This window comes from Theropithecus gelada, unplaced genomic scaffold, assembly GCF_003255815.1.
Source record: "Theropithecus gelada isolate Dixy unplaced genomic scaffold, Tgel_1.0 HiC_scaffold_15883, whole genome shotgun sequence".
NCBI lineage: Eukaryota > Metazoa > Chordata > Mammalia > Primates > Cercopithecidae > Theropithecus > Theropithecus gelada.
The window spans coordinates 4,587,138-4,596,303 of NW_020257640.1; positions in this window are offsets into that span (position 1 = coordinate 4,587,138).

Sequence of the window (9,166 nt, forward strand, 5' to 3'; positions counted from 1 at the left end):
GCAGTGAATAAACTTGTATATCTGTTCTGGAATTGTTTACAAAAATATGCATATGTTCCAAAGATACATTCCTACAAGTGATCTTAGCAGCCAAAGGAAGCAAACATGCATTTCTACTGGTAGATATCACCACATTGTTGTCTAGGAAGGTTATACTAACTTAAATGTCCATCAATAGTGCATGAAGCCAATTTTTCCACGCAACTGCCAGCACCAGATGCTATGAAAGTCTTTAATTTTTGCCCAGATGATAAATTATAAAAATTACTGTTGCTTTTATTAAAATAAGAGATAAATTGTTGATGTTTTCCATTAGCTGCTTATTCACAAACTTTGCACATTTGTTTCTGTTGGATGTTACTTTATTTCTTATTGAATTTTATGAGCTCCTTGTTAATTAAAAAATTTAGCCCTTTGTGATGTGTGTAACACGTCCTTTTTTTGTCTTTTCACTTTCTGAATATAACTTTGCTTATAGATTTATTCATTTATTTATTTTAATAGATGGGGTCCCATTAGGTTGCCCAGGGTGGAGTACAGTGACCATTCACAGGAGTGACTGTCCTGTACTGTGGCCCTGAACTCCTGGGCTCAAGGAATCTTCCTACCCTAGTCTCCTCAGTAGCTAGAACTACAGGTGGACGCCACCAAGCCTGGCCAGGTTTTAAATTTTAAATCACCAACAGTATCACTTGATTATTTATGGTCTCTCAATTATGTATCTGCTTTATAAAAGCTTGTTAACTTTATGTTTTCTGAAACTTACATAGCTTTATATTGTCACATGTTTAAATCTTCACTCCAATTGTAATATCTTTTGTTAAAAGGAGTAATCCAGCTTATTTTTCCAAGTTCTTGCAAAATCATTTAAAAAATAATCTCTCTTTCTCCCACTGATTTTTAAATGTTATTTTGTCTTATATTTAGGACCCATATATATTTATGTCTATTTCTGTTCTCTTCATTCTATTTTGGTATGGAAGGCCTGTGTATGTGTATCTGGGTGAGTGTGGGTGGGGGTGATTTTTTACTCCTGAATTTATTTTCTCCAGATATTTTATTTATTATAACTGCAAAATGCATTTTAATATCTGGTAAAGGTAACCTCCTCTCATTTTTCTTCTTTTTTGGATGTTTGTTTTTTCAGATGAATTTTGCATAACTTCGTTAAGTTTCAAAAAATGTTTGATAACAACAACAAAAATCCTCTTAGTATTATAATTACATTTACTTTTTGAAATTAATTTTGAGACAATTCATGTCTTTATAAAACTGAGGCTTTCTATGCCAAGAGGTTAGTGCATCTTTTGGTGGTACGTAACTATTTTTGAGACTCTTGCGTTTAAAGTTTTCTTTATTTAGGACCTGCACCTATGCTAAATAAGTTAGCATGTAGATATTATATCTTTGGTTGACATTGTTAATGGAATTTTTATTCTATGTATATTATTTAAAAATATATATATTACCTGATATGGTATTTATATATATTATTTCTTTATTTTGTCTAATTGAAATGGTTACCACTTCCAGTATAATATTAAATAATAATTACAATGATAACCATTCCCAGCTTTGAAGAAAACATTCTACTCTTTACTACTAAGCATGATTCTCACTTTTGGTTTGGTGCACACACACACACACACACACACACACACACACACACGACATTTATTCCCATGTTTTTTAAAGACTTTTTGTTGTGGTTCTCATAATTAGAAATGAACATTTCTTCTGTATTTTATTGTATTAAGGACTTACCTATATATTCCTGCTTTTGAGTGTCTTTTTAAAAATCAGGGATGAACTTGGTCAAGCTCTTCTATACGTGTTAAGATTATCAGATTTTTGGCCGGGCACAGTGGCTCACGCCTGTAATCCCAGCACTTTGGGAGGCCAAGGCGGGCAAATCACGAGGTCAGGAGATCGAGACCAACCTGGCTAACAAGGTGAAACCACGTCTCTACTAAAAACACAAAAATTAGCCGGGCGCAGTGGTGGGCGCTTATAGTCCCAGCTACTCCGGAGGCTGAGGCAGGAGAATGGCGTGAACCCGGGAGGCGGAGCTTGCAGTGAGCCGAGATCGCACCACTGCACTCCAGCCTGGGCGACAGAGCGAGACTCCGTTTCAAAAAAACAAAAACAAAACAAACAAACAAAATTATCAGATTTTTATGGACATAATAATGTGATGTATTATATCATCAGATATTCACATTTTAAGCTTTCTCGTGCCTTCTAGGGTTGAATCTTAGTTGGTTGAGGCAAATTACTCTTCTCTTTGTAACCCTAAGAGTACTTTTAAATGTGCTAACATTTTATTAATTCGCATTATATTTATATTTATATTCATATTTGTGAATGATATTCACCTATAATTTGTGCCTGTGCATGTGTATCTGCATGAGTGTGGGAGGAGGTGAATTGTCAGTATCAGGGTACATATTTCAACTGTTTACTAATCTCACCTTCACTAGCCTTTGAACCCCCAAAGGTGAAAAATTGCATCTGATTCATGCTTGACTCCCTGGCACCAAGCACAGTGCCCTGAGATGGCACTCAATATTTGTTTGAAGAGTTGAGTTTGCAGTAGATAAAATAAAGTGTTAGTAGTATAAGCCTATTCCTAAAACCATAGGAGGCATACTTATACTGACTAATTATTTATTGCATATCTGAAATGAAGATTTTAACTGAATGTCTTTTACTTTTATTTGCTAAATCTGGCAACTCTAGTTTTCGGAATAAAGAAAGCAATGATCTGGTCAACAGCATGAACTGGAATGATAATGACTGATACCACCAATCACACTGATCTCTCAGAGGGACTCTGAAGGGTGCAGAAACAAAGGCTTGCTAGACCTGGGAGCCTCTGGGGGTGCCCGTGGAGGAGCTGCTTGTGGGAGTTCTACCTGGCATCTCTGGATATGTGTGATAGGTCTGTCTCATGACTTGAGTACTCACCTGGCTTTGGAATATTACTACAATACAAAGAAAATAAAAAAGGAGACCACGCTGGTTTTATAGCAATGACTAATGCAATAAAATAGAAAAACAAGTAAATGGGCATGTTTAGTGAATGAAAGTAGTGATTTTCTTTTTGTTCATTTTGCCTTTGGCACTTGGCTGAGACAGCCAGACTAAAGCTCCTAGACCTTGCCATGCTCAGTGGAAACAATAGCAAGCCAACAAAGACTTAAGTGTAGCCTTATAGACATCAAGTCATCCTTAATTAGGCCTGGAGAAAACCATTTGCTGGGCGAGCCTGGTGGAGGCCAGGCTGGCGGCTGCCCTGCCTTCTTCTAGCCTCAGCCCGGGGAGGCGTCAGGCTGCAGCTCCATGCCACTCTGTCCTGCATGGTAATGGACAGAGTGAAGGGGGCACATTTGGCTGCTCAATGGATGAAGAACTATCATTGGAGGGGATTTCCTAGACAAGAAAAAACTTTAGGAACCTCAGTAATGGGAAAGAGTAACAATGCCAAAGCTTCCTGTTGTCCGGAAACATTTGGAGATGATAAACACTCAATCTCATTAGCTTTGTTTGATAACCAGAAAAAGCCCTATTTCTTAGTCCTTCATAATGTGTCCCCTTGCTACCTCTCAGCCTTATCTCTCAGCATTGCCCTCCTTGCAGAGCACTCTCTGGTCATGATGGATTTTTTTATTTCTTAGGAGGCATCAAGTTCCCAGCTCTAGACCTTTGAGCATGCTTCCGGCTCTGCTTTGAGGCCTCTCTGGCCATGATTGACTCTATAATGACCATTGCTTCAGAGAGACCTGCCCCAACTCCACCTGATGCAGTGGCATGGTTGTGCCTCTGAATTCTGACAGAAGACTGGCTATGCAGCTGTCTGGCGTTGAGCACAGCCTTGCATTATAATTGCTTAAATGTCTGTTTCTCCAGCTGCTCTATGACCTTGTTAAAGACAGGAACCATGTCTTAGTTTGCTTACCCCTGGGTCTCATCCCTGACATAGAGGAGCTTCAATAAAAAATAAATTTTAAAAGTTTAATAAATCATGGTCCAGACTTTTCCCAAAAGACAAAGAAGGAAGGAGTTCTCAGTGAATTGGGCACAGTCCCAAACTGAGTGAGTTAGTCTACAATGGTGGACATTTTATCCCATCGATTTGTGGATTGTGGTCACTTGTGAATACTTAGAATGGGTTCAGCCCTGTGCTGGCTGCTGTGTGACATATGAAGACGGAGATGAGACACATGACTTCCAGCACATTGTCATCCACAGTCCAGTAGAGTGTACATAAGCATAGAAAACAACTATTAATAGCAAGGTAACCTGTTTTTAGAAACTTATAAGATAATGCATTTAGCCAGCCATCAATCCATACGAAAATACTCAGAGGAATAGCTAGGTGCTTGTAAAGGAAGAATCACATATTGAAAAGAAAGCCAACTCAGGTTTGAATACAGGATCTACTATCCACACGTTGTGTGAATATGGACAAGTTAAGAAACCTCAGTTGAACCCCAGTTTCTTAATATATAAAATGAGATCATAATAAAGGATGAGGCTCAAATGAGATTATGCCTATGAAGCACTGAACACTGTACCTGACATTTGGTAATATCTCAAGAAATGATAGTTGATATCATTCTGCAGGATGTTCAACCTCGAGATATTTGTGAATGCTCAGATATTTGATGTTACATAAACAAGAACAGTAGAATATGAAAATTTTCTGTTATTTTTTGTGGGAGTTTATTTTTTAACTGTGGGAACACAATGTGGGCTCCTCTGCCACACTTCTATGATAGTGGAGGGTCGTTTTTACTACTCATTCCTGAATCCTATGAATTGCCTTAGTTCCTAGAGGGCCAAACCAAGGCACTGCATATCTGGATACATGTTACCAACAGCGAAGTTCAAGTTTCTACAGGTTCCATATGTCTCATACTTGCTCATCCACTGCCCTTCTCGGTGGTGGAGAGGTGGGGTCAGAGGATGGGAGGCAGGGAGATCTGGTTTGCTAAAGAAGACACAAACCTGAGAGTTTCCTATCCCTGTGTGCCACCAGAACACAGACTCTCTGCACAGATCTAGATTTTCTTCTTATATTGTGTGGGAGAGGCTGCTATTCTCTGTCTTTAGGGAAAACAGGAAAGAAGTCCCTCTGGATATCCAGAGTAGCTCAGAATTCACTTGCTTAATACTTCTGGGTATAACCATTGCATCCCCCCTCCTGAGGGGGCGTCCTGACTACCTCCCACTCTTCCTTGCTTACTCATTAACCTTCCTGTCTTTTCCAATGGATGTGAGCGCCTTTGGGACACAAGCAGTGTCTGGGTCACCTATATTCTCAGCACCTAGTGCAGTACCTGCCACAGAGGAAACACTCAATAAATATCTGATAAACGAATGAAAAACATAAACAAATGAATCAAGCAAGAAAGAAATATTTTAACTTTTAAAGCATAGTTTTATTCTCTTTCTGGGAGATCATCTGCATCTGGGAACATTCAACCTAGAATCGTCCCCATTTCTGTCTGTTATGACACTTTAGACAACACTTGCCTTTATACCGGAACCAGTATCCATCAAGCTTGCATGGGATTCCCAAGGCATTCCCATGCATATGCCAGAGCCAGCTGTGTCTTTGGCCAGGCAGCTGAGGAGGAGCTGGAGGATCCAAGCCACCCAGCTGTCCTGATGCTGTGACTCCCAGAGCCTGGACACACACATCTGCATGGAAGCACCTGCCATGCACACACTGCTTCTACTGGCCCTGGCTCCAGTCTCCCTCTGGGAGATTTTCCCTGACTTCCCCAATTATATGAGCATCTTCACACATGTCTGCACATACCAGATGCTCTTTTCAGATGTTTCAGGTCAGAACTGTTCCTCTGCAAAACTGTAATGTTCCCTCAACTTTTCACTTTAGAGTCCTCCTTCTCAACGTAGGTGTTTTATCTTCTGTCTGTCCCACTAAATGGTGGGACCATCTCTCAGCAACACAGAGTATCTTCATAGATCTCATAAACATGCTATTCTGAACAGCTCCCTCTCAAGTTCACTTCTGTCTCACTGAAATCAGGGCAAGTTAAATTTATCTCATCAGGCAAGATGGCTCAATAGGAACAGCTCCAGTCTGCAGTGCCCAGCGAGATCAATACAGAAGGTGGGTGATTTCTGCATTTATAACTGAGGTACATGACTCATCTCATTGGGACTCGCTAGACAGTAGGTGCAGCCCACGGAGGGCAAGCTGAAGCAGGGTAGGGTATCACTTCATCCGGAAAGCACAAGGGGTCAGGGAACTCCCTCCCCTAGCCAAGGGAAGCCATGAAGGACTGTGCCATGAGGATCAGTGCATTACTGCCCAAATAGTACACTTTTCCTACAGTCTTCACAACCCACAAACCAGGAGATTCCCTCAGGTGTCTACACCACCAGGGCCCTGGGTTTCAAGCACAAAACTAGGCGACTTTTGGGCAGACACCGAGCCAGCTGCAGGAGTTTTTTTCATACCCCAGTGGCACTTGGAACGCCAGTGAGACAGAACCATTCACTCCCCCGGAAACGGGGCTGAAGCCAGGGAGCCAAGTGGTCTAGCTCAGTGAATCCCACCCCCATGGAGCCCAGCAAGCTAAGATCCACTGGTTTGAAATTCTCGCTGCCAGCACAGCAGTCTGAAGTCCACCTGGGACGCTCAAGCTTGGTGTAGGGGAGGGGTGTCTGCCATTACTGAGGCTTGAGTAGACGGTTTCCCCTCACAGTGTAAACAAAGCCACTGGGAAGTTTGGACTGGGTGGAGCCCACTGCAGCTCAGCAAAGCCCCTGTAGCCAGACTGCCTCTCTAGATTCCTCCTCTCTGGGCAGGGCCTCCCTGAAAGAAAGGCAGCAGCCCCAGTCAGGGGCTTGTAGATAGAACCCCCATCTCCCAGGGACAGAGCACCTGGGGAAATGGATGGCTGTGGGTGCAGCTTCAGCAGACAAACGTTTCTGCCTGCTGGCTCTGAAGAGAGCAGCGGTTCTTCCAGAACAGTGCTTAAGCTCTGCTAAGGGACAGACTGCCTCCTCAAGTGAATCCCTGACCCCTGTGCCTCCTGACTGGGAGACACTTCCCAGCAGGGGTTGACAGACACCTTACACAGAAGAGCTCCGGCTGGCATCTGGCAGGTGCCCCTGTGGGACGAAGCTTCCAGAGCAACAGGCAGCAATCTTTGCTGTTCTGCAGCCTCCGCTGGTAATATCCAGGCAAACACGGTCTGGAGTGAACCTCCAGCAAACTGTAGCAGACCTGCAGCAGAGGGGCCTGACTGTTAGAAGGAAAACTAACAAGTAGAATAGAATACCATCAACATCAACAAAAATGACATCCACACAAACTCCATCCAAAGGTCACCAACATAAAAGACCAAGGGTAGATAAATCCGTGAAGATGAGGAAAAACCAGCACAAAAAGGCTGAAAATTCCAAAAACCAGAACTATGCTTCTCCTCCAAAGGATCACAACTCCTCACCAGCAAGAGAACAAAACTGGATGGAGAATGAGTTTGACAAATTGACAGAAGTGGGCTTCAAAAGTGGGTATTAACAAACTCTGAGCTAAAGGAGCATGTTTTAGCCCAATGCAAGGAAGCTAAGAACCCTGAGAAAAGGTTAGAGGAATTGCTAAATAGAATAAGCAGTTTGGAGAAGAATATAAATGACCTGATGGAGCTGAAAAACACAGCATGAGAACTTCGTGAAGCATACACAAGTACCAATAGAAGAATCAATCAAGCAAGCAGAAGAAAGGATATCAGAGATTGAAGATCAACTTAATGAAATAAAGTGTGAATACAAGATTAGAGAAAAAAGAATGAAAAGGAATGAAGAAAGCCTCCAAGAAATATGGGACTATGCGAAAAGACCAAGCCTATGTTTGATTGGTGTACCTGAAAGTGACGGGAGAATGGAACCAAGTTGGAAAACACTCTTCAGGATATTATCCAGGAGAACTTCCCCAACCTAGCAAGACAAGCCAACATTCAGATTCAGGAAATACAGAGAATACTACAAAGATACTCGTCAAGAAGAACAACCCCAAGACACATAATCATCTGATTAACCAAGGATGAAATGAAGGAAAAAATGTTAAGGGCAGCCAGAGAGAAACGTCAGGTTACCGACAAAGGATAGCCCATCAGATTAATAGTGGACTTCTCTGCAGAAACCCTACAAGCCAGAAGAGAGTGGGGGCCAATATTCAACATGCTTAAAGAAAAGAATTTTCAACCCAGGATTTCATATCCAACCAAACTAAGCTTCATAAGTGAAGGAGAAATAAAATCCTTTACAGACAACCAAATGCTGAGAGATTTTGTCACCACCAGGCCTGGCTTACAAAAGCTCCTGAAGGAAGCACTAAATATGGAAAGGAAAAACTGGTACCAGCCACTGCAAAAATATGCCAAATGGTAAAGACCATAGACACTATGAAGAAACTTCATCAACTAATGGGTAAAATAACCAGCTGGCATCATAATGACAGGATCAAATTCACACATAACAATATTAACCTTAAATATAAATGGGCGGCTAAATGCCCCAATTAAAAGACATAGACTGGCAAATTGGATAAAGATTCAAGACCCATCAGTGTGCTGTATTCAGGAGATGCATCTCACATGCAAAGACCCACATAGGCTCAAAATAAAGGGATGGAAGAATATTTACCAAGCAAATGGAAAGCAGGGGTTGCAATCCTAGTATCTGATAAAACAGACTTTAAACCAACAAAGATCAAAAGAGACAAAGACGGCCATTACATAATGGTTAAGGGATCAATGCAGCAAGAAGAGCTAACTATCCAAAATATATAAGCACCCAATACAGGAGCACCCAGATTCATAAAGTAAGTTCTTAGAGACCTACAAAGAGACTTACACTCCACACAATAGTGGTGGGATACTTTAACACTCCACTGTCAATATTAGATCAACGAGACAGAAAATTAACAAGGATATTCAGGACTGGAAAGGAGCTCTGGACCAAGCGGATCTAATAGACATCTACAGAACTCTTCACTCCAAATCAACAGAATATACATTCTCAGCACCACATTGCACCTATTCTAAAATTGACCACATAATTGGAAATAAAACACTCCTCAGCAAATGCAAAAGAATGGAAATCATAGCAAACAGTCTCTCAGACC